This window comes from Orcinus orca, chromosome 15, assembly GCF_937001465.1.
Source record: "Orcinus orca chromosome 15, mOrcOrc1.1, whole genome shotgun sequence".
NCBI lineage: Eukaryota > Metazoa > Chordata > Mammalia > Artiodactyla > Delphinidae > Orcinus > Orcinus orca.
The window spans coordinates 1,146,491-1,169,026 of NC_064573.1; the positions used below are offsets into that span (position 1 = coordinate 1,146,491).

At 51.7% G+C, this 22,536-nt stretch overlaps 1 long non-coding RNA gene across 1 annotated transcript in view; it reads left to right on the plus strand.

The window, feature by feature from the left end:
- Nucleotides 1-8,585: 8,585 nt before the first annotated feature.
- LOC117196671 (uncharacterized) overlaps nt 8,586-22,536 on the plus strand; it is a 198,946-nt gene continuing 184,995 nt past the window's right edge. Inside the window, exon 1 of the long non-coding RNA XR_007471912.1 lies at nt 8,586-8,647. This is a non-coding gene — a long non-coding RNA (uncharacterized LOC117196671). The remainder of the gene's footprint in view (nt 8,648-22,536) is intronic.

Below are 22,536 nucleotides of genomic sequence, written 5' to 3' on the forward strand. Positions count from 1 at the left end.
CTCAGGAGGATCCGCTCGCCCTCTGTCTCAGCCGAACGCTTCTTACAGCTGGGGGACACCTGACCCACCTGGGCCGTGCGCCAAGGGTCCAGACTCCAGCCCACAAAACCCAGGTGCTCTGTGCACTCAACTTACTTTTCCTGCAATTCAACTAGTACCTATTCTGAGCACGGGTTCTGCCTAGTGGGAGAGGGCGGTCCTGGCCAGTTCCCGGAGGGTCAGTCATTGGGATCCGCCTCCTCCTTCCCCTGAGTCTGCAGGCCCTCAGGTAGCCCCTGTCCAGACGCTATCTCTCTGTCCCTCCTGGTGGACTTGCTGAACTGCCCACTCGCCCATTGTGTCGCGTGGTCCACACGGTCCTGGGGCCGGCTGCCCTCACCTGCCCACCCTGCGGATTCACAGGTGGCGGATGTCTGTCCTTGTGTCCTTGGCGGGACAATGTGATCATCTCTCCTCGGTGCCCATCCAGCCCCCGCCTCTGGGGGACACCCCCCGGCATCTAATCCAGGTTCCCCTCGCGTCACCAGCGTCCCTTGACCCTGAGAGAGTTTTATCTTCTCTCTGGTGATGGAGGAAAAAAATGTCACCAGATGTGTCCCCCCAAATCAGATGTTTATGCCAGTACCTTGGCTTCTGGAGGCCAAAAGTCAAGAATTAGCTTATTCTATTTGGTTTCTATTTTGCAAACCGTATATCTGATAGGGGACTTATACCCAGCATATATAAAGAAATCTTACAACTCAATAAAAAGAACCAAAACCAAAAACCAAATAACCCAATTTAAATATAGGCAAAGGAATTGAATAAACATTTCTCTAAAGGTTTACAAATGGCCAATAAGCAAACGAAAGACCATTAGTCATCAGGGAATTGCAGACCAAAACCACAACTTCTCACCTACCAGGATGGCTGTTCTCACAAAGACAGACAATACGTTCCAGTGAGGACATGAAGAAACTGGGACCCTCACAACACTGCTGGTGAAAATACAAAATCTTACAGCTACTGTGGAAAAACAGTTTGGTGGGCTCTCAAAAAGTTAAACATGGAGTTATCACATGACTCTGCAATCCCACTCTAGGTATGCACCCAAGAGAGATGAAAACACATGTCAGCACAAAAACTTGTACACGCATGTTCATAGCAGCATTATTCATAATAGCCAAAAAGTGGAGACAACCCAAGTGTCCATCCACTGACGAATGGATACACACACTGTGGTACGTCCATACAAGGGAATATTACATGGCAATAAAAGGAATGAGGTATTAACACAGCCTACAACAAGAATGAATCTTCAAAACATTATTTGGAGTGAAAGACGCCAGTCACAAAAGGACCTGTATGATTCTGTGCATAAGAAATATCCAGAAATGGACATCTGTAGGGACGGAAAAGGGATTCGTGGTTGCCTAGAGCGAGGGTGCAGGGGCACAGTGAGCAGTTTTTAATGGGGGGGCGGGGCTTCTGTTCAGTATAATGAATATACCAGACAGCATTGGACTGTACAATTTAAACGGGGGGATTTTAGGGCTTATCAACTGTATCTCAGTGATGTTGTTAAGAAGGAACCGTAAGGAATCTTGACTGTCAAGTCATCTTGGTCTGCATTTCCCAGTATGTGTGATGTTAATAAATGTTAAAGGGAAACGTCTGTGTTCCTGTGATCCAACAGGTTTAGGAAATGCTTGACCACATAAAGCGAAACAGATTTCACCACTCCTGTCTCCTTGGCTCTTAAACTCTGTGCATGCCCAGGTGACCTGAGAGGGGCAGGTGTGCGTGCTCCATGGCTCACGGGATGGGGAGCCTCTCGCTCAGGGCATCACAGCGGTTGGAGCCCCAGAAACCTGCCGCCTGCACTGCGGGTTCTCAGCGTGAAGACACCTGTGCCTGGGGCAGCCTCTCTTGACGTGGCAGCAGGGTCGGGGCATTGCTGGGCATCCCGGCCGCTCCCTGAAGGATGACCTTGTTCATCTGACTTGGTTCCTGAGCACTCAGCTCGCTTAAAAACACGGCAACACTCAAATAAATCCCTAACTCTCCACTAGGACTCCTGCAGGAATTGCTTCCAGGGAAAGTGCTTTTTCCATTCCTGGAACGACACCTCCAAACCTGGCAGCGAGCTGATCAGCAGGGGCGTGCAGCCTCCCCAAGTTTCTGCAAACAGAGGCGTGAGATGTACAGAGATATTTTCGGACTGTTGTTTCAGCAGTTAATGAAATGGCATCTCTTGATGTCTCTTGTTTTGTTTTTGCATAGTTTTGCTTCTACAGGGGCGTGAATAAGATTATGTAAATCTTCCAAGAAATTCTTGCGGCAGGAACGTCTTTTGGGTATTTGACATGGCCGGCCGTGTCAGGTGTCAGTGGAAGCTGAATGCTCTCATGCCATTGGCCCTACTATCCTAATTAGATCCCAGTTTTACCTGTGAAGATAGAATAGATGAAAGAAGCCTGTTCACCCTTCCTTTCCTGCAACCACACGGGCCTTCGCACCTTCAGTCTTCGCTAATCGCTCTTAGGAGCTGCGTTCGTCTGAGTGATGGGAGCCTTGCCCAGCACGGAGGGAGAGCCCGGCCCATCTCCCTAACCACTTCCATGCCTTCACATGCCCCATCTCGGTGATGGGCAACCACCACGACTGTCTCACTCCAGACTACGTTTATCACCCAGGATGAAGCTCTGCATACATCAGCAGGCAGCGCCCTGCACACCCCCAGCCCCTGGCGGCCACTGAGGTGCTTTCTGTGTCTATCGATTTGCCCATTCTGCACATTCCCTATGAATGGACTCGTATAAGATGGGACCTTTCGTGATTGGCTTCTTTCACTGAGCATAATGCTTTCAAGGTTCATCCACATTGTAGCTCGAATCAGTAGTGCATTGCTTTTTCTGGCTGAATGATATTCCCGGATACGGATACTGCCGCACTTGTCATCAGTGGATGGGCAAAGTTGTTTCCACGTTTTGACTATTGTGAATAACGCTGCTGTGAAAATTCGTGTATGGGTTTCCGTGTGGACACGTGTTTTCCTTTCTCTTGGGTGCATACCTAGGAGTGGAATTGCTGAGTCATATGGTAGTTCTCTTTTTAAGTTATTTTTCATTTATTATAACTTGAAGGGAAGGTGGTATTTCACATATAGAAATATGACAATACAGTCATATAGTAATTCTGTGTTTAACTTTTTGAGGAGCTGCCAGACCGTTTTCCGAAGCGGCTGTACCGTTTCACATTCCCCCTGATTTTCACAGGCACGAGGCCTGCTCCGTGGGGTGAGCAGACAGGCCGAGCCACTTCCTGGGACCGGTGGCCGCTACTCGGCAGGTAGTGAGGCCCCTCACGGTCCTGTCGGCTCGGATTCCAGGAGGTCCTCAGGTGTGGATGGGTGAGAAAAAGCATGGCCCATTCTTCCACTCCCAATTCTACATTTTTCCATGAAAAATGAAAATTTTATTTAAATAATTGTTCAAACTATTTAGCTGAACACTGAACTTGGTAGAGACGTATCATGGGGCTTTGTCCATAGTTGGGGAAATGACCCCATCGGTATGCAATTTGTTTCTGCTTTCCAGGTACACTGAGTGCCCGCTCTCCCCTCTTTCCTCACTGTGCACGGCAAGAAGGGCGTGAGCTCCAGTGGTGCGGCTGTCACCCTGTGTCTCTGACCCCCGCGCACCACAGTCCAGCTTTGTCGCCTTCTGGGCATCCTCACTGATGCCCCCAGAGCATCTCAGCTCAGTGCGTTAGAAACAGACTCATTCTCACGTCCACAAAACCAGCTCTTTCTCCAGGCTTTTCTGGGGCTGATGGCCAGCTGTCCTCCTGAATTGATTCTCTATTTCTTGCTTAGAATAAGACCATCTGGCCAGAGATGAAGGGTCCTCGCCTCCCTGTGGCTAAGGTGAGGCTGTGGGACAGGTTCTCAGCAGCGGGACGTGAGCGGAAGTGCTGGATGGAAATTCCCCTCCCTGGAGTAAAAGGGGCCCTTGCCCTGGATTCACACCCCTCCCTGCAGGCGGGAAAGGAAGGACCAAGCAAATGAGGACAAGGCCCAGGGACAGCAGAGCAGCAAGACGAGGGGACCACACTTCCTGAATGGAGTCCCCGTGGGGAGAGCGACACCCGTGGCCATCCTGTGGCTTCTTGAAGCCATGCCACGAGGGCCTCTGTGTGGTTGAAGCTGAGTCTTTATCTTCACTCTAACCACACCCCAGAGCTTGCAGTTCCCGAGGTGAAAAATCTGGGGTCCATCCTAGATCCTTCCAAATGCTTCTCCCCCCACAACACTTTTCATACAAATTTCCTGTTTGACCGAGAGAAGCGAGTCAAGGACTGAGGTCTGTAAGAGGCCAGCTTGCAGATGCGTTTCGTTTGGCACTTGGGTTTTGTCCAAGTAATGTTTTACAAGGCGCGTTGTATTTGGACAACAAGCCGGGCCCGCTGCCCCGGGCGGCCTCAGGACGCAGCTGGCCACACGCAGCCTCTCTGAGCAGCTGTCCCACCATCCTGGATGCTTCCTCCTCTTCTTTGTGCCTCGATTCTCATCTGTCAAAGGCAGTTAACAAAGAGCCCTCCCTCCCCTGTGGGACTGCGGTGAGGATTAAAAGAGTTAATCCAGGTGTGCTGGGCACTGGGACGTACGCGGTAAACCAGGGCTGTTTCACCCCCGGGTCCGGGACACGCTCGACTGTTCTATCCCCTCTCCCACCCCCAGCTCCGCCGCACTGTCCCATCACCACCCGCGCCCCCCAAGCCCCGTTCCTTCTGATCCTCGCCCTTGCCCGGCTCCTCGAGAAGGGTGGGGGTTGCACTTCCTTCTGCTTCCCTGCTCCACGTGCCCATCTCCCCTGCACAGTGTGGCGTTTCCCAGCTGGGCTCCCCGCCGCCCGGCTTCCCACCACGGCCAGAGAGGCGCTCCTAGTCCAGACCCGATGCCGATGCCCTGCTCTGTGAGGACCCCAGGGGTACCCCTCGCCTGTGGCCCACGGCCCAGCCTCTCCAGCCCAGCTCCGGACACTGCCTCTGCCTCTGTTCCACCTGCAGCCCTGAGGCCGATACACCCCAGGCCTCCCATCTCTGGCATTTTGTTCAACCTCCTCCCTGCTTGGAGACCTTCCTGGACTCACTTCACAGCCCAGGACTCGAGATCTCTTTTGGATGGAGCCTTCCCTGCAAGACCCTCAGGCCCCCTTGATCTCCCACTGTTTCCATGTTAATTGTTCACTTCTCTAAGCTCCCATCCTGCAGGGTGGGAGTGTCTCCCCAGCACCCAGAGGGACCCCTGGGACACACAGTTTGCCAAAGGCACAGAATAACCAACCCTCAAGCTTCTTCTCTTGGGTCCCTGAAGAGCATCACAAAACGATGTACCCCTTTGCACCTTTTAAGCTGACATCTGCGTTTTCTCATCAGAAGTTTAAATAGTTACACAGATGTCATTTCCACTATATTAATATCTACTGCTCTTTAAAAATTAAACTTCTATAATACCCTTAAAATGAATCACATGGAGTCTAAGTACTATAGCAATTTGGTACATTTTACTATCAATCTAAAAAGACAAGGAACAGGGCTTCTCTGGTGGCACAGTGGTTAAGAATCTGCCTGCCAATGCATGGGACACGGGTTTGAGCCCTGGTCCGGGAAGATGCCACATGCCGCGGAGCAACGAAGCCTGTGCCCCACAACTACTGAGCCTGCGCTCTAGAGCCCACAAGCCACAACTACTGAGCCCGTGAGCCACAACTACTGAAGCCCGCATGCCTAGAGCCCACGCTCTGCAACAAGAGAAGCCACCGCAATGAGAAGGCCACGCCCACAATGAAGAGGTCCCTGCTTACCGCAACTAGAGAAAGCAACAAAGATCCAAGCAGCCAAAAATCAATAAATAAAATAAATAAATTTATTAAAAAAGTAAATGAAAAAATAAAAAGACAAGGAACAGACTCTTCTTTAACAGCCAGAAGTTAAATATTATTTTTTCCCTTAAATTTATATTTCTGTTTCTCTTCCCAATAGGAGTTTACCCTCATGTTATATAATATTATGTTTCAGTTGTTTTGGTCCTTTATCTTATCATGATTCTCTGTAAAAAACAAATCCATAGGCTTAAAATTAAAATAATTGGAAGAATTTTGTGTTCATGAAGCTCTGATTTCTTCTGGATTTTTTAGTATAATTATTGTAAGGACATAGTCTATCAAAACAAAATAAATAAATTATAAAATTTAATAAGTATTAATCATTTAAAATAAATGTTAATAACTATTAAACACAGTAGTCAGAAGTGTATCTATAGATGCAATGCAGATAGCTTGTTTTTCTATTTAGCTATATCTTTGTAGATGAATATTTCTCATTGCTAGAATGGGATGGCGTTCCTCCTCAAATCTATTCCTGTTTTCTGATTTTATAGATATATTTGCTAAGAAACTTGTTAATGTAAATTCACCGTAGAAATGGAAGAAACTTTGTTGTAGCAGTGACATGCAATATTTCCAACTCTTTCTGAGCTGCATGCCAATAGTCACATGGTGATCGATCAAAAAATGTTTTCAGTGATCTATCACCTCAAGACTCAGTTAAGGGCCTCCTTCAACTTTGCTGAAGGCAGAGATTTGGAAACCATCAGACTTGCAAGAGGGTTTGTTGTGTAGTCATTGGCGTCACTCACGTTTTCAGAGCTGATGACGATGTTGCAACTGTTCCTTTGTTGGCCAGAGATGCTTTTCCACCCAGGCATGTGCCACAGTCCACTTGGAGGAGTGAGTGACAAGCCTTTGCTACGGAAGGAAAGTGGGGACAGGAACTCACGACACAGGCTCATTCTCAAGCAGATCGATTTTAGGAGAGAGTAAGACTGTAAGTTGAGGATCTGGAAGTTGATTACTTAAGACCGTCTTGCAACCCTTTGAAAGCTACAGATTTACCCTCATTGTTTTAGCATCAAAGCGCCCGGTTAATCTCACTCAGGGCAGATTTTGTGTTCAGGGCAGCCCTTTGTGAGAGACCCCCTTTGTGGGGTCTCTGTCTAACTGCTTGCTTTTAATCAAAACAAAGCCATCAGCTAAGCACCGCATTCGGCCCATTGTCTCTGGTGCACAGGCATCTCCTGGTTGAAGATGAGTCAACTCTAAGTGAGAAACGCATAGAATAGGGGGTCCTGTGAGTCTCTGCCAGTCAAAACAAGTGGCTGCAGTAACCTCTACACCCCCTTCCCACCAGCCCACATCCATACAAGGGACATTCACTGAACAACTATCATGCACCAGGCGTGAAGCCTTGGGCTAGAAACACGAAGAATCCAGGGTTCAAAGTTCAGAGTCTGGTGAAGGAGGCAGGTAAATCTAGAGCAGTGTTCCACACACCAAGTGCAATGCCGGTGATGGACTGGAGTCCCCAGCCACTGGCCAGGGTCCCCAACTCAGCCGGACAGCAGAGGCCGAGCCTGCTTCCTGGAAGGCATGCGACCCCAGCTGAGGTTTAAGGACCACTGAAAGGCATGCAGACCAAGTAGGGAGGGTAGAAATCAGAAAGGGGATTCCAAGCTGAGGAACCCGGGGGCACTGGCCCAAAGGCTGCAGTGTTCCTTCGATGGGACCTGGTTCAAGGCTGGGAGCCGCAGGCCCGTGGATCAGTTTGCCCTGACGGCCCGGAGGGATCTTAGAAGGAGAGATGTGATCGGATGGTGTGTGATCTTTTGTCAGAGATTAGATTGGGACAAGAATAGTGCATAGAATTTCGTTAGGAGGCTACCTGCGAATGTACCTGAGAGATGATAGAGGCCGCGTGATGGAGAGAAGGGCAGAAATGAAAGAGAATTAAGGGGTGAGAACTGACATGACGTCATCATTGCATGATTTGGGGAGCGGGTCAGAGACAGGGAATTCGCACGAGTGACTCCAGACTTTTAGCTCGAGTACCACTTTGCAAGGAGAGATTTATAGGAAAGGGGGTGACATGTCTGTTAGGGACGTGTTGAGATTCATGTGTCTGCATGGCATCGGGGTGGCCAGTGTTTGAGACAGTGGAAGCAGATTAGAAAATCGTCAATCAGTGGGCAGTGGCTGAAGCCTCGGAGTCAATGAGTCCCCGGAGGAGGGGAAAGCCAGAGGGCGGCGGGGCTGAGGCTTGCGGCAGGGGTCCCCGCGTTGGGACGAGGGAAGAGAAGTCAGCACTGGGAGGGCAACCCGGACGGAGCCCACGGAGCCCAAGGACGATGGACGGATAGCAGGGTCCACAGAACAGGGGCTCAGGGTGGCCAGGGACGTGAGGACGGAGCAGGCTTTCTTGGAGGCAGAATCCAGAGAACCTGGTGGAGAAATTGGTGTGTGAGTTGGGGCGTAAGCTGCAGGGCTGCCCCCAGGGCGGACGGTGAAGGGGTGTGAGGAGGGTGGGCCCCGGGGCGAGGCTTTGACGTTTGTGGGTTTTATTCTTTGAAGAGGAGGATGCCCGAAGCACGTGTACGTGGTCCACACAGACAAGCTGGGCGTGGTCTCCGGAAGGGGCGTGGTCTCGGGAAGGGGCGTGGCATCTGCCGGATGTGACTCAGCAGGAATGCAGCCAGGAATCTCCGACTTGGAGGTGAACCCTGAGGATTCCAGGCCTGCGATGTGGAAGGGACAGGAACATTCTAACTCAGGTGAGTCTGACGGCACCTGTGCTGCTCCCAAGGTAAAAGAAATCCGGGGGCGGGCGGCAGAGTCTGGGCCTCGTCCACGTGTCTACGGTATTTGATGTGGGGAGAGTGGTCCAAATTCATGAACAAGGAGGGGGTGAAATCTAAATTTTCTTGTGTATAAAAATCCTCCACCACCCCCCCCCCACCCTAACCAGTGCCCCGCAGTTGCTTCCCCGTGAGCGCGTGTGAGCAGAGTTCATGATTCGGGTGCGGACGCGGGTTGTGCCTCAGCAGTTTTTTGGAGAAGTTTGCAGTAAAGAAAGCGACTGGTGAGAGAGCTACAATTTAACGAGAAGCATTCATTAACCGGGAGCGTCTGTTGACAGGGCAGAACCTGTAGTAGTTTTCAACTCTCATAATTAAACTAAATTAACTTGAGAATCCCTTGGCCTAACTTCGATGTGGCTCCTGTGGGCCCCCTCCTCCTGAGGCAGACGGGGACCAGCGACTCAATAACGTGTCGTACTGAGAACGAATCTTTGTAATGGGCGTCAGAATCGCCCCTCAGAAGGGTGTCAGGTTTTCCCGAGCAAGCGCCGTTCGGGCTGTGTGGCGTCATCGGAGCGGGTTTGGAAGGCATAGGTCTCTCGTCTCTGGATTGGGGAGGATGAGATGCCAATAGAACCAGGTGTATCTCAGTTTAGAGATTACCTAATAGGTGTCTGACCAGGTGAACGCATTTATAGTTCTCTCCATTGATGGGAAATCTAACTGGGGGGAGGGTTTGGAGGGAAGTGTGGAGAAATAAAAGGTACCCCCTATTCTCCTTTAATTTCTCCGCCAATCCGGGGGGATGGGAGGTACCTGACTTAAGGACTACGTCGAGGTTCCATGGGATTCGTTAGGTGGTTGGCTTGATGCACTTGAGGCGTAATTGCTCTGAGATAAAAGAAATAGAATCTGTTCATTTATAGTTCAGTTTCCCTCTCATCACCTGCAGTGCAAGCCGAAACATTATTTTGTTAGAGAAAATGTCAGTTACTTGTCAGGGATCCGATGAAACACCCATTGTACAGTTTATATTTTAACTCGGTTCTGACACTGTCTACCCGGAGTCAGAGCCACAGGTTAAGGGCTCAGTCCCACAAGGCTGCCCACCCCTCGCCCCCCGCCTGGCCTCTGCTTGGGTGCAGGTGCCGAGGACTGGGGGTGTCTTGGACACCGGGTTGGGGTGCAGGTCGGTACTGCAGGTACCGCTGCGGGTCGGGGCAGCATGAACGCTAGCCCTCCATGCAGGTGTGCCTGGACTCCTGGTTCCCTTTCCGTGTGCCCCACTTCCTCACTGCGTAAGAGTGAGGGACCTGCGTTCGTAGCTCTCAGGTTCAGGGAAGACAGAGGAGAGCAGAAACACGCGTCAGTTTGGAGGGAAGGGGCTCAGGGGCCCTGGGCTCCGGGGCCGATGCTGTACGGAGCTGTGTCCTGCTGGGTGCCCACGTGCATTGGACCCTGCAGGGCTCTCTCCCAGCCTTGCAACACCTCTGCTAGGCTGGGGATGAAACCAGGCAACAGAGGTCAGATTCGGGACAGGGGCCCAGGTTTGAATTCGTCTGGAGCAGCCCTGCCGCTGGGGCTCGCACGCCCAGGGTGAATGAAGTTCAGGCCCGCGCGCACCTCGAGCGGGAGGCCGGCCGCCCCGCGATGATCTGTGTGTTCACAGCCGATTCTTGCTGCTGTGTGGACGCCACACAGACGGACAGGTGTCGGGGGCCCTGCCTGAGCCACGGGGGTCAAGTCCGTTTGGTCCTGACGGGCCAGCGGTAGAGACACAGGAGGGGAGGTTCGAGAGGCCTCCGCGATGACTGGAGGATGCACTCTCTATCTCAGCTGATGCCTTTTGGCTCCAGCACGTGTGGAAATGCCGACGTTGCGGTGTGACGGGGCTGCCATCGCACAGCTCTGCTAACTACCCGCCTCCTTCTGCAAGGCCTCACCTAGTTGCCACACAGTCGGAACGGGGCATCGGGTCCATCACAGCCCGCGCTCAGTGGTGGGCGTGGAGGCTGGGGAGTGGCTGGTGCTCCCTGAGAGGTTCTGCGCCTTCGCTCTGAACTGGAGGGGTTGGGTCTGTGCAGCAGTCCTGCAGAGATGACCAAGTTCGCAGGCTCGTTTGGAGATCTCCATGAACGAGCACGGGCGCTGATTGTCGAACTGCGGGATCAAGCCTGCGGTGGGCTGCTCTCTGCTGTGTGGTGTCGACACTCAGGAAGGACGCGCAGATGGGCTGTCGGGTGCGTGGGCACCACACGGATGTACGGATGAGCTGCTTACCTGGGGCGCCGTCCTGATGCGCGGGCCCGGCCCACCAGGCGCCGCGGGTGCTTCGCACAGCAGGTGCGGGGCAGAGGCAGGTGAGCGAGCCCGGGCAAAGGAGGACGAGGCGAGGCCCGGGCTGGGTGGAGGGGACGTGGGGGGGCGGTGCCCTTGGCACGCCTGCTGCAGCCCGGAGAGCACGGGGGCCTGCTGGGAGCGGCTTGGAAGCTGCCGCCTCTGTGGGTGGCTCCGGCCGGAGCCCAGGACGTGCTCAGAGCCGCTGGACAAGCCCTCAGGAGGGGGAGCCAGGGGGAACTGGGGGCGCTGCTGCTCCCGGGGCCAGCGTGGGCACCCTGAAGCAGGAAAGCAGGTCCTGGGGTTGAACAGGGATGCCCTTCGGGGACGTGGCGGTTTGGTCGCCCGAGAGAGGCCCCGAGGGCGGGTGGACGGGCGGGTGCGTGAGGGGCCCCGCGAGTGCGGGCCCCACCTGGTGGGGGCCCGGGGGCCCGCGGATGTCAGGCGAGGTGGTGCAGCGCCTGGGGGGCTCCCGTAGCTCCCCGTCCAGCTCAGAGAATGGGCCTTGGCGGGAGCTCTGTGCTGCCTTTGCACTTGGGGCCGACTCGCGAGGAATCGGGAGCGTAAGCTCCCTCGCCTTCCTGCAGACGCTGTCCTGTGCAGCCGTCCTGAGCATCTCTTCCCCCCTCCCCATCCTTTGGGCGGCAGGGAGGTGAACGTGGCGGCTTCAGGGCAGAGTCTGAGACCACCACCTGTGCCTTTGGTGAAGCCGTGGGTCCCATCAGAAGAATGCTTTAAAATGCGCAAAGTAAAATACGTACGAGTTCAAGGGAAGCAAATTACACTGAAGTCCAAGTTATTAAGATGTGAGAATCAAGGTGTTACATACAGTATATCTATAAGAGTACTGTATATGCGCTTCTAACCAGTAATCGCACAGCAAGACCTGCAGCCAGGGCCGCGGTCACCACAGCTTCCCATACCGACCAGCATCAGGATTCCAGTTACAGGTTATCGAGGGGATAGGAACCAGTGACAGGAAGGGGCCGTGCTTTCCAGCTCGGACGCAGACATGGGCCCTGATGGTGCCACTGCATTTCCTCGCCATCTGCTCCCCAAACCGAGGGTCCTTTGGAATCTCCGTGGAGGTTAGTGAATGTGAAGAGGGCCTTCCGCCATCTGTGTCCTCCGGGTCACCTGGGAAAAAGACACCAAAAGCTTGGGGGGACACACCTGTGACAGGGAGAGGAGACAGGTGGGGCTTTGAGGTCTGCTTGCAGAAGGGGGCCCTGTGGGAGGCTCCTGCGCTGGGCCGTAGGTTCCAGAACCCTCTGTGCCCGCCCACTGGCCGGGAGCAGAGCCGGCAGAGGTGCTGCGGGGTGGCCCAGGCTGCCGGCGGGAGGGCTGCGCCGTACAGCCCTCACCCTGGGCCGGGCTCGGAGCTCCTGGCTCTGGGAAAGGCCGAAGTCACTCCCGGAGGCACCTGACAGCTGTGACCCCGAGCCTGGGGCTGCCTGGCGGCAGGAGGGAAAGGGCCACGGGCGGGCTGCGCAGGGGCCGCAGATTCCCTGGGGGGCCGTCTCCCGGGCCCCACGTGCTTCTCCTCATCTTCCGGTATCAAACCCCTCCCCGATCCGCGTTTGTCCTTTGGGGGTGGGCTGTCCTCTTGGGCTTCCCGTTGGAAGGTGGTGTGGACATTTTGCTGAGATGTCAACAGCAGATTTCGGTCCAACTGTCCCGCAGGTTTTCAAATTTTAACATGAAATGAAAACACAAGTTTGGGATCTTGGATGGAAGAGCTTTGGCCACTGTTAGTCTCAGTCAGTTCAGGCTGTGGTGACGCAACAGTGCAGATGGGGGCTTAGCAACGGCAGACGTGTCCTGCTCCTAGCTCTGGAGGCCGGAGTCTGAGATAAGGACACCCACCCAGTCTGCGAGGACCCTCTTCCGGGGCTCAGACTCCCCGTCCTTCCCGCACATGGAGAGGGGGTGAGTGAGGGTCTCTCTGGGAAGAGCACTGATCCCACTGTGAGGCTCCATCCTCCCCAAGGCCCGCCTCCCATCAGCACCACCGCTGGGGGTTAGGGCTTCAGCAGCTGAATTCTGGGGGGACACAGCACTGAGACCACAGGAGCCTTCATGGGAAACCACACACTAAATTAGGGAATCAGCGTGCCCCTGGGAGCAGTTCTTGGTGTGAGCTGCTGGCCGACCACTTCTCTGTGGTGTGTACAGGGCTGACCTGCTATATTCCCATGAGGGCAGAGGTGTGGGGTGGCAGGAGGGGGCTTTGTTACCCACCTGGGTCCTTGGACTCTTTAATCAATAGAAATTGATAAGAGGCCAGATGAGGGATTCAGGCAAGGCTTTACTGGGGCTCCTGCTGCAGCCGGGAGCAGCGAGACCACGTAACAGGTGCCCTTGCTGCCCCCCGAGGGGGGGCGGGCTGCTCCCTTAAATGGCGTGAGGGTGGGGCTGGAGGGCTGGCTTAGGGGGGTCTGCCCACCCCCCTGATGGCGCTGTGTGCAGCGATCGTACGCAGTGCCCTGCGTTTGCGCCCAGCACCTCAGAAGCGGCGGTTGGGTTTTGGCCCTTTTGTGTCTTATTGTCCATGCGGTTATTTGTAGCGCCTCATGTTTGTGCAGGTGCCAGCACTGCAGCAAAGGGTCCCTGGTCCCAGGTCCCAGCCTGTCTCACAGTCCATGTCTGCAGTCTTGCTTTGTACCTGGAAATGTCCCTTTCACAGCTCTTTACTTCTGTTCTCTTCACATGGAGCGGGTAGAAAGGATGAATGCTTCTGGAGATGAAGAGTAGTTTCAGCAGTTTCCATTGCTGGATGAAAAAAAAAAAAAAACCCAAACTCTGAAGATTTGGATGTATCAGAAAACATTTTTCCAGCCAATTTTTGTTGTTATCTATTATGGTTGCAGGATTTTTTTGGAAGCATATTTTTACTGGCTTTTGTTTTAAGAACGTTTGGGGCAAATATGTCTTGTTGCAGCAGAAAAGAATTGTTCAAAATGAGGCTTTCCTTTGCCACCAATTCCAAGCCTCGGTTCCATATCGTGCAGACCCGGGGCAGAACAGGAGTCCTGGGTTAGTACCAGGATGACCTGGGGCAGCAGGGGAGATTCAGGAGGAACTGTCCAGAGAGTTATTTCATGGCCACTGGTAGGCATGTAAATATTTTATGCCCTGATTTGCCGATTTCATGGGTGTTATATCTCAGTGAACCATGGCTTTTTTTTTTTTCCAGTGTCATGTTCTGATGCCCAGAAACAATGATGTTTTAATTTGTAAATATGTAAGGGCCAATCACTTTTCAAAATGTGGTACCTGGTTAAATGATAATTGGCCTGGTTTCTTGGCAATGCTGGTGCATATTCAGGAATTTTGGGAGGTGAGGATATCCAACCAATGTATAAATTGTTCTCAGAAGCAATGAAGTTTTATGAATACCCAGTTGAACAGTTAATGAAGTGAGTTGATGTGATGTTTTATAGACTTCTATAAAATATTTATTAATTTAGATTTTGCAAATTTTGAAGGATGGAAGTGAAGATATGACTCCTAGTTAATCAAAAAATTCAGCAGGTTTAATGTTCATGGTAGAGATGAAACGAGCGTTTAAGGTTTTATTTAGCTAATTTTACACGTATTTATATCATGACTTGTTCCAGGTTTTCGCTAAAAGAACAAAATGTTAGAGAAAGACAGTGTCAGTCCGAGGGGAAGAGGAGGCGGGGCGGGAGGGTGTGGGGAGGTGGGGAGGGGCATCCCTGCAGGGAGGCCAGGGAGTGCCCACGTGCCCAGGGCCCTGGGCAGCCGGCTGTGACTTCCCGGTGCTCAACACAGGTGATAGGTGGTCACTTTCAAGACTCACATCTATCTTGTGAATTTTCTGTATGATTAGATGATTATCTAATTCTCTTTCTTATTTATATGAGCAACATTGGATCTGTATGTATAAATATATGAATGTGAACCACATCCCACTGTTATATGATTGACAAAATAACAATCGTTCTGTGAAAGCACAGTCCCGATGTTGGAGGGAAAAGTACGTCATTCCTGGCAGAGAGGATGTTGTGTTTCTTGTGGAATATGTGGTTCTTACCCACAAGTCCTTGAAAGAGCGATGCATGGGCTCCTTGTTTCCTACACCCTGTTTCTGGGGGCCCAAGGCAGGGGTGCCACCTGGCAACCCGAGGGGCTGCCCAGTCAGTTCCGGTTGGGGAGGGTTTGTTTCAGGGAGCAGCTTGGAGCCGGGTGGTTCCTGCCGTCTGTGTCCTGGAATAGCTGGGAACTGTCATCACTGGGTATTTTCTCCAGGTCGTGATGGAATGAAATGGTCTATGTGACTATGCTCAGGCCACAAGTGCTATCATTTGTCTGTTTCTGCTTGAATGTGTGTTGTTTAGGAAGGTGGAATGCACAGTGATATAAATCTTGTATATATCATTAGGATCCTGTGTCTGAACTAAATTAAACAATATATTCCATTTTTAGCTTCTCAGCTTAAAGGTAGTAATCATGAAATCAGAGTATCCAATGCATGAGAAGTGGATTCGGAAATTGTGCACGTTTTCCACTCTCTTTATAGCGCCCCACATTTCATTTTCTGAAGATGCTGAATTTATTTAAGATATGCTTTTAAAGTTTTCAATATTTACATATGAAGATTAGAAAATACCTTATTTTATTTGAAAGCAGAGTTTCTTAAATATAACTCTCTGTCGACATAGTTGGAAGCGTGACGATTGTAAGCACATATTTCAGGAAATCTTGCACTTTTGAGACAATCGTTTTCTCAGGTTGTACATGTTATATTGGAATTATAAGTATGTCTAAATTAAAATATAAATCTCCAGCACAGGAGCTATCTCTTCATTGTATCTCCTGTAAGTGTGCACGTTGTCGATACTCAATTAACTAATAATGACAATAATAATGTAGCAATATTCACCTTCCATTTGGTCACACATTCTGCATGTACAGTGATTGTAAACGCATATCATTTCTTAGATGATGTGTGCTGGGTAAAATGTGTCATAATCATGAAATTAGAGTTAATGGCAGGAAGGGGACCTCTTTGATCAGCCCTTCCAAACCCCTATATACACCTCTTAAATGCACCTCATTATGAATTCATTTTAAGCTTCATTGAGTCCCAGAAATTAATTTGACATAAATTTCATTGTAAGGCTCTGGAAACTTTAATTTCAAAGGTGATGGTAACGTAGAATTTTGTTTCCATTGGAAACACATACTCTGGGCAGATGCTGAAATACGGCTGATACACCAGCAGTGAACATTTTTCCGAAATGGCTGTGATTTAGCAAACACTTTGTTTTGCATTTGCCTCTCATTTTATCTCCAAAACTCCAAGCACTTTCCGACACAGGGTCTCTTGGTCCCGAGGCCAGTCCTGCCTGCCTGCAGGGTCGTCAGACAGACGGTCACCGGCTGCGGGACTGGGGTGGGAAGGGGGCTTGGCCTCCCCGCCTGTGGTCCTGGGGTCTCTCTGCAAACGGTCCTGGTTCACGGTGGAGGTGAGGGCAGGTTTCCCCTCATCTTTCCCATTTGTGCTTCACACACCCTTTTAGTTGGAGGACTTCTATCCCGACTCTGGGCTGTCTTGGTCATTGCCTCTCCCCTCCGCCCCCCGAGGCTGGGCCCCTTGGATGCCTCTGCTGGGAGGTGCACGGCCGGGGCCCCCGGGGACGCCCCTTGGTCGCCCCTTCAGTGAGCTCTCTCCTTTGACAGGGACGTGCCGCCTGCCCGCTCTCTCTGGGGTCGCGGTCTTGATGTTGACTCTGTCTCTCCTCCTAACCTCTCCCTTGTTCTTCGAAGGGAACGACTGTGCTTCTTCTGAGCTCTTCTTGCCGGTTTCACTCCTTCTATTGCTCGTGTATTTTTCCTTTTTGTTCTTCGTTGTCTGTCTTCCTTAGTCCTGGAGCACCTCCGACGTCTGGTTAACTCACCTTCTGGTCTCTTGGGAGTGGACACGCTCTGGGTGGGAAACAAGGCAGACCTTCCCCCGGTGACTTGAGGTGAGGGGATCCCGGGGTGGGGGGACACCAGGTCTTCCTAGACCCTCTGCCCACACGCTCCTACCCAGGGACAGTCACTCTCTGATGTGACTGCCCAGTGCATGTGGCAGGAGGGGGTCCTCGGGGAGGGGTGTTCCTGCCCCCCCCGCAGCTGTGCGCACCGCAGCGCAGCATCCCGGCCACTGACGGTCCGGGGTTGGAGTCGGGGAAGCAAGGGCCGGGTGGGAGCCGCCTCTGGGCCACTCTGGGGTTGCGGGTCCCGCCCTGTCCTGCTCCAAGCCACCATCCCTCACGGGGCTTCCTGTCGCCTCGCATCATCACAGATTTGCACTCCCTACTGAGTCTCATTGCCCCCTGCGCCCCCGTTGTGTGTCTGGGTGGAGCGAGGGGTGGCCGGCAGCCCATGGTGGGCGCTGGTTGCCCTCCCGTCCAGATACTCCACGGGTTTTCCAACACGAGGGGTGCTTCAGTACACTCACTCGATCCGTCAGGCGCCTGCACGTGATGAAGCTCTGCGGGGTGAGGGTGGAGGGTTAAAAGAAGGAGTGAGAACGCGAGGTGGCGGCAGACACAGGCTGGGACCCGTGCTCTCCTTCCAGCCGTTGTCCGACCAACCGGGATGCAGCTGCCACGCCTGTGCCTGGGGCCCTGATGACCCCGGCACCTTCTCCTGTGGTCTCAGGTGAGCAGAGCCTTAGGAAGGATGGGCTTTTTTTTATAGGGGCAAAAGCACAGAGCTGCTATTTTTGCTGCCCCCTAGATTCTCCCATGAGGTCTGGGATTTTCTGCAGGAAGGTGAATGGCTGATAGGCGCTTCTAAGAGGGAAAGAGCTCCGTGGAGGATTCCAGGGGGACAAGGGTAGGTGAGACGCTGCAAAGGAGGGCTTTATCCAGGGCCTCGCATGTGAACCTAAAGGTTTCAGACTTCCTAGTTGTAAAGCTATAAAGACACACAGATAAATACTGCAATCTAAAGATAACACTGCTAACATTTTGATGTGTTTCCTTCTGGACTTTTTACCCTATGCATTCAACATTCACACTTTAAAAAAATAGGGTTATGTCATATAATACTATTCGTTTGTTTCCTTAAAATTTTTTTTTAACCAAAGACATCTTTTTGTTTCAGTACATGCAAATTTTTAATATGACCCCCAACTAAATCCAACTGCTTAGTTATCTACTCATTTTTTTTTAAACGGATTTAAAATCCAGCGTAAGGATGTGGGCACACAAAGAGCTGGTGCGAAGCATCAGCGTCTCAGAAGCCTGTCCATCCAGGGGGTCGTAGGTTCAGCTGGATTTCCTGACGAGTAACTTCTGCTGAAGTGGAAAAGATTCAAATTCCTGGAAAGCAGTCTAACAACGATTTAAAAAAAACACCATAACTTTAAAAACCAGATTTATTATGTATGTTCTAGATCTATTTTCATATGTGTTTTACATTATATCTGAAACATCAATACACTTTCAGCTTTATCACATGCAGCTGAGTGATGCTGAGACTATGAAATGTTTGTGCACGTTACCAAAATATATTTCTTGTACTTTTTAGTAAGGAAGCTATCTTTTAAACTCAGAGTCGCATCATAAAAGCCCAGTAGTCTGTGGAAAAAGGTTCAAAATTGTTGCAGGAATTAAGGGAAATTTAAATTTTAGAAAATGATTAGAATCTGTATTTGTTTTGGAATTCCATGTTATCTGCATGTCTAATTGTAGACCAACTACAGATACACTCATCAAATATTTTATTACCATCTCAGATAGAAGCACCTTGAAAGCACACATCAGGTACAAAAAACAAAGAGATGGAAGAAAAAAATCTCTCCTTTAAGTAGGATACCCTCCCAGATCCACTGTGTTGTATCCTTAAGCACAATTTTCCATCCTTGGTACCTAAGCGTGGGCACCCTGAAGCTGCAGGAGCAGAGCCGGCAACAGTGGGAATGGACTGTAGGTCGTGGGCTCCGTCCCTCAGGCTCCCATGCTGGACTCTTCCAGAGCCTATTCCGGGGTTTTATTTGACCCACTTTGAAAACTCCTGCAGATTATGGGACTTCTTTCTTTTCCTGCCGAAGACAATTAAACAGACTAATAGTCTTTCTCGAGGAAACGTTTCTGCTATTTGGTGCCGACTTGGGGTTCCATTTCATCCTAGCCGTGCTGTTAACCTCTGGTGACAGCCTCTGAGCCTCTTTATTTGGTTGGGGTTTTTGCTTTAGAGATTCATTGATATTGTGATAATACAACTTTTCTAGTTATTACTTACTAAGCCATTCCTGTTCTCTCTTGTTTTTTTAAAACCAAATTGACATCAATATGTCAAACCTGCTAAAGTTTAGTTTTCCTTCCTTTGATTTGTTCCCAAATTGAACGATGATATCCAGACGTCGGTGAGACAGGTTGCAACAGACAGGACATCCCTCCCCTCCTCATGGCGACTGACGCCGAGCGACGTCTGGGCTGCACGGCCTCCCAACGCCTGTGTTCCCTTAGCAGCATTCGTCCCGTTTTCTTAGCTGTATTCTTTCCGTTTATATATTTTATTTTATTTTTAAAATTTATTTATTTATCTTTGGCTGCGTTGGGTCTTCGTTGCTGTGTGCTGGCTTTCTCTAGTTGTGGCGAGCAGGGGCTACTCTTCGTTGTGGTGCGCGGGCTTCTCATTGCGGTGGCTTCTCTTGTTGCAGAGCACGGGCTGTAGGTGCCCGGGCTTCAGTAGTTGTGGCTCGCGGGCTCTAGAGCGCAGGCTCCATAGTTGTGGCGCACGGGCTTAGTTGCTCTGCGGCATGTGGGATCTTCCCGGACCAGGGCTTGAACCCATGCCCCCTGCATCGGCAGGCGGACTCTCAACCACTGCGCAACCAGGGAAGCCCGCCCCCGTTTTTATACTTTAAATCGTTTCTGCCCAGTGTATTGGTTTGCACTATGCTTTCCCGACTTCCGGCTAAGCCTTCCGAATCTGTTTTACGACTCACTCGTGTGTCATCCTGAAATTTCGCGGCGTGTGCTGTTCATCCCCACGCTTGCCCTTTCTTTCCAGAACACACGGCTCACGGTGACATGGGTGAGCCTGCCCCCAGCTCAAGACGTGGGTCAGTGAAGGGGTTTGTTCCGAGTTTGCTGTGTCGTCCTCACCCTTAGGAACCCTTTTCATGTCCCTTTATTTTTCCCAGGGTTTAAATTGTAGAGTCTCGAGAATTTAAAAGGATCCTTTTAATTTTTACCCCCCGTCCGTAAGTGCAGAACGTGAGGTGAAATGGTGTTCCAGTGGACAGGGCACTCGGGGCCCCCACTGGGCTGCTGGAGCCACGATCCCTCATGACTCTCAGTCCCTTTCGCAGGCCACACCTGCTTCTTACTGAGCCATTGGAAATGACGTTGGGGCCTCTGGGAAGGCTCTCGAAGGGTCCTTCTGTGCGTGTCCTTCCGGCTCAGTCCTGGGGCTGAGTTTGTGGCTTCTGGTTTGAGTTTGAATTTGCTGCTGAGAATCTCAGAAGATTCGTTATCTCTCTGTTCCTTCCTTCTTATACCATATTATATATTTGCAAGTTCAGGAACGAAGTACAGGATTCTCAAGCTCTGGTTACCACCTGGCCTCGAACTTCCCTCTGGCACAGATGCAAACCTAGTGTTTGGACCTGGATTTAAATCTCATAAGCTATTGTGGGAATTCAGCATCTGATAGATACAGGAGGGCAACAAGTTATTGCCATTTTGGAGAAGTTTCTCTTTATTGCTCTCTCTCTCTCGAAAACAAAAAAGAGAAATGAAGAAGAGAAAGGACACACCCTCACACGCACGCGCAGAAGCCCTCACGGCCCAGCGATGCCCACGGTCGGCTTCTCCAGGGCTGTGCCTCTCAGTGTCTGCCCTGCTGGGGCTTAGGCAGGTGTGAGGGGAGGGGCAGCAGGGCTGGGGTTCAGGTCTTGGGGCTTGGTAGGCTACAGGTCCTGGGATAATGGGGCATTTGGGTTTGAAGTGGCCCAGTTTCTTGGGTGCGTTAGGCCCCAGGTGCCCTATGCGGGATGCCCACCGTGCTTACCCTCCTGTGGGAACCGTAGCTCTACCTGCTCCCTCCCTCAGGGTCGTTGGGTTTGACAGCCGCACACGGACATTACCTTATGCATCAGTGATGGTCACACACATCGATCGTTGCCCAGTTGGTCCAGGATGGAGGTGCCCAGGCACTCGAGGCCGTGTGCCTGTCCACGGTCACTCACTCGCCAGGCTGGAGCCTGTGAACACAGGCAGTCTGAGTTTGGAGCTGCTCTCTGACCAACGCACCTGGACATGCTCACCTCTAATAACAGAGCAGTGGGGCGACAGGCACAGGGACCAGGGAGACCCTGGGCGAGAGTCACTTTACGTGGGCGTGAGACGCACTTGCCAGGTGAGTCAGGAGCCGGAGAGGCAGGTGTGCCTTCCGTTTGGAGTCATCTTGAGCCACGGGAAGGTTTTGAGCGGGGAGGGTGACGGGATATTCGTGTTCTAGAATAGTCCATATGGCTGGAAGGTAGATCAGAGGGCAAGAATGGTGGGGAAAGGGCAGCTTCAGACCGAGGCAGCTGTCCAGGCGACAGTGCTCAGACGGGGAGAGCGTGCAGGTGGAGGCTATCCTGGGAGAGGATGGAGGGGTGAGGCTGACTGGAGGTGGAACCCAGAGGAAGGACAGAAGCCAGGTTGCCCGTCAGGGTCCTGGATTGGGCACCGGGGTGGAACAAAGCAGGCAGGACCCAGTATTTGCTGAAAGGGTCCTTTCTCAGCCGGATCTCCCAGGGCGCCAGACCCTCTGTGAGCAGACGAGCGAGTTTTCCGAGAGCCGACACCGCGGCCTGTCCCAGCTCTGCCCACGTGGTGTGCGCGCTTGCTGACCCGTCTGCGCCCTCCGACGCTTCCCTCCACTCTTTGCCCACAGGGGACTCAGCACACTTGCTCTTTGGGTTGACGTCACTCATCCTCACTAGAAGGTACGTTTCCCGAGACCAGAGGCTGCGTCTGTCTTTCTTATGTTCGTGTCCCAAACGCAGAGCACTCAGGAGGTGCCAGGTGACTTGCTTCCTGATCTGACGGTAAAGGAATTGGGAACATAGTTCTAAGACCTGAAATCACCTGCTTCCTAGAGTTGGAAAGTGGTGAAATGTACCTGGCCTGGTGTGTAGATGCTGGAAGAGGTGTGTATACCTAATGGATCATGGAAATCGGGCTGGGGGCGGGGAATACCTGGGTTCTCTACAGTGGACCCGGCCCTGGGGAATGCAAACCCATGCTGCAGTTGAGCCGGTAATAAAAGTGATGATAGAATTGATGACTCGGCCTTCAGTGCCTGGTGTCCTGAGAGCCTCAGGCTTCTGCTGGAAACAGGGCTTTTGTGTAACACTTTGCGGCAGGTTTCATTGCGGTGATATTTCAGTGCCCAGGAGAGTAATTTGCAGCACGAATATGGCATTAGATTTGCAGTCCCCTACACTGTAAAACCCCTGTGTAACAGTGAACACTTGGTACTGGTATGAACAGAATTGTCATTTCCTG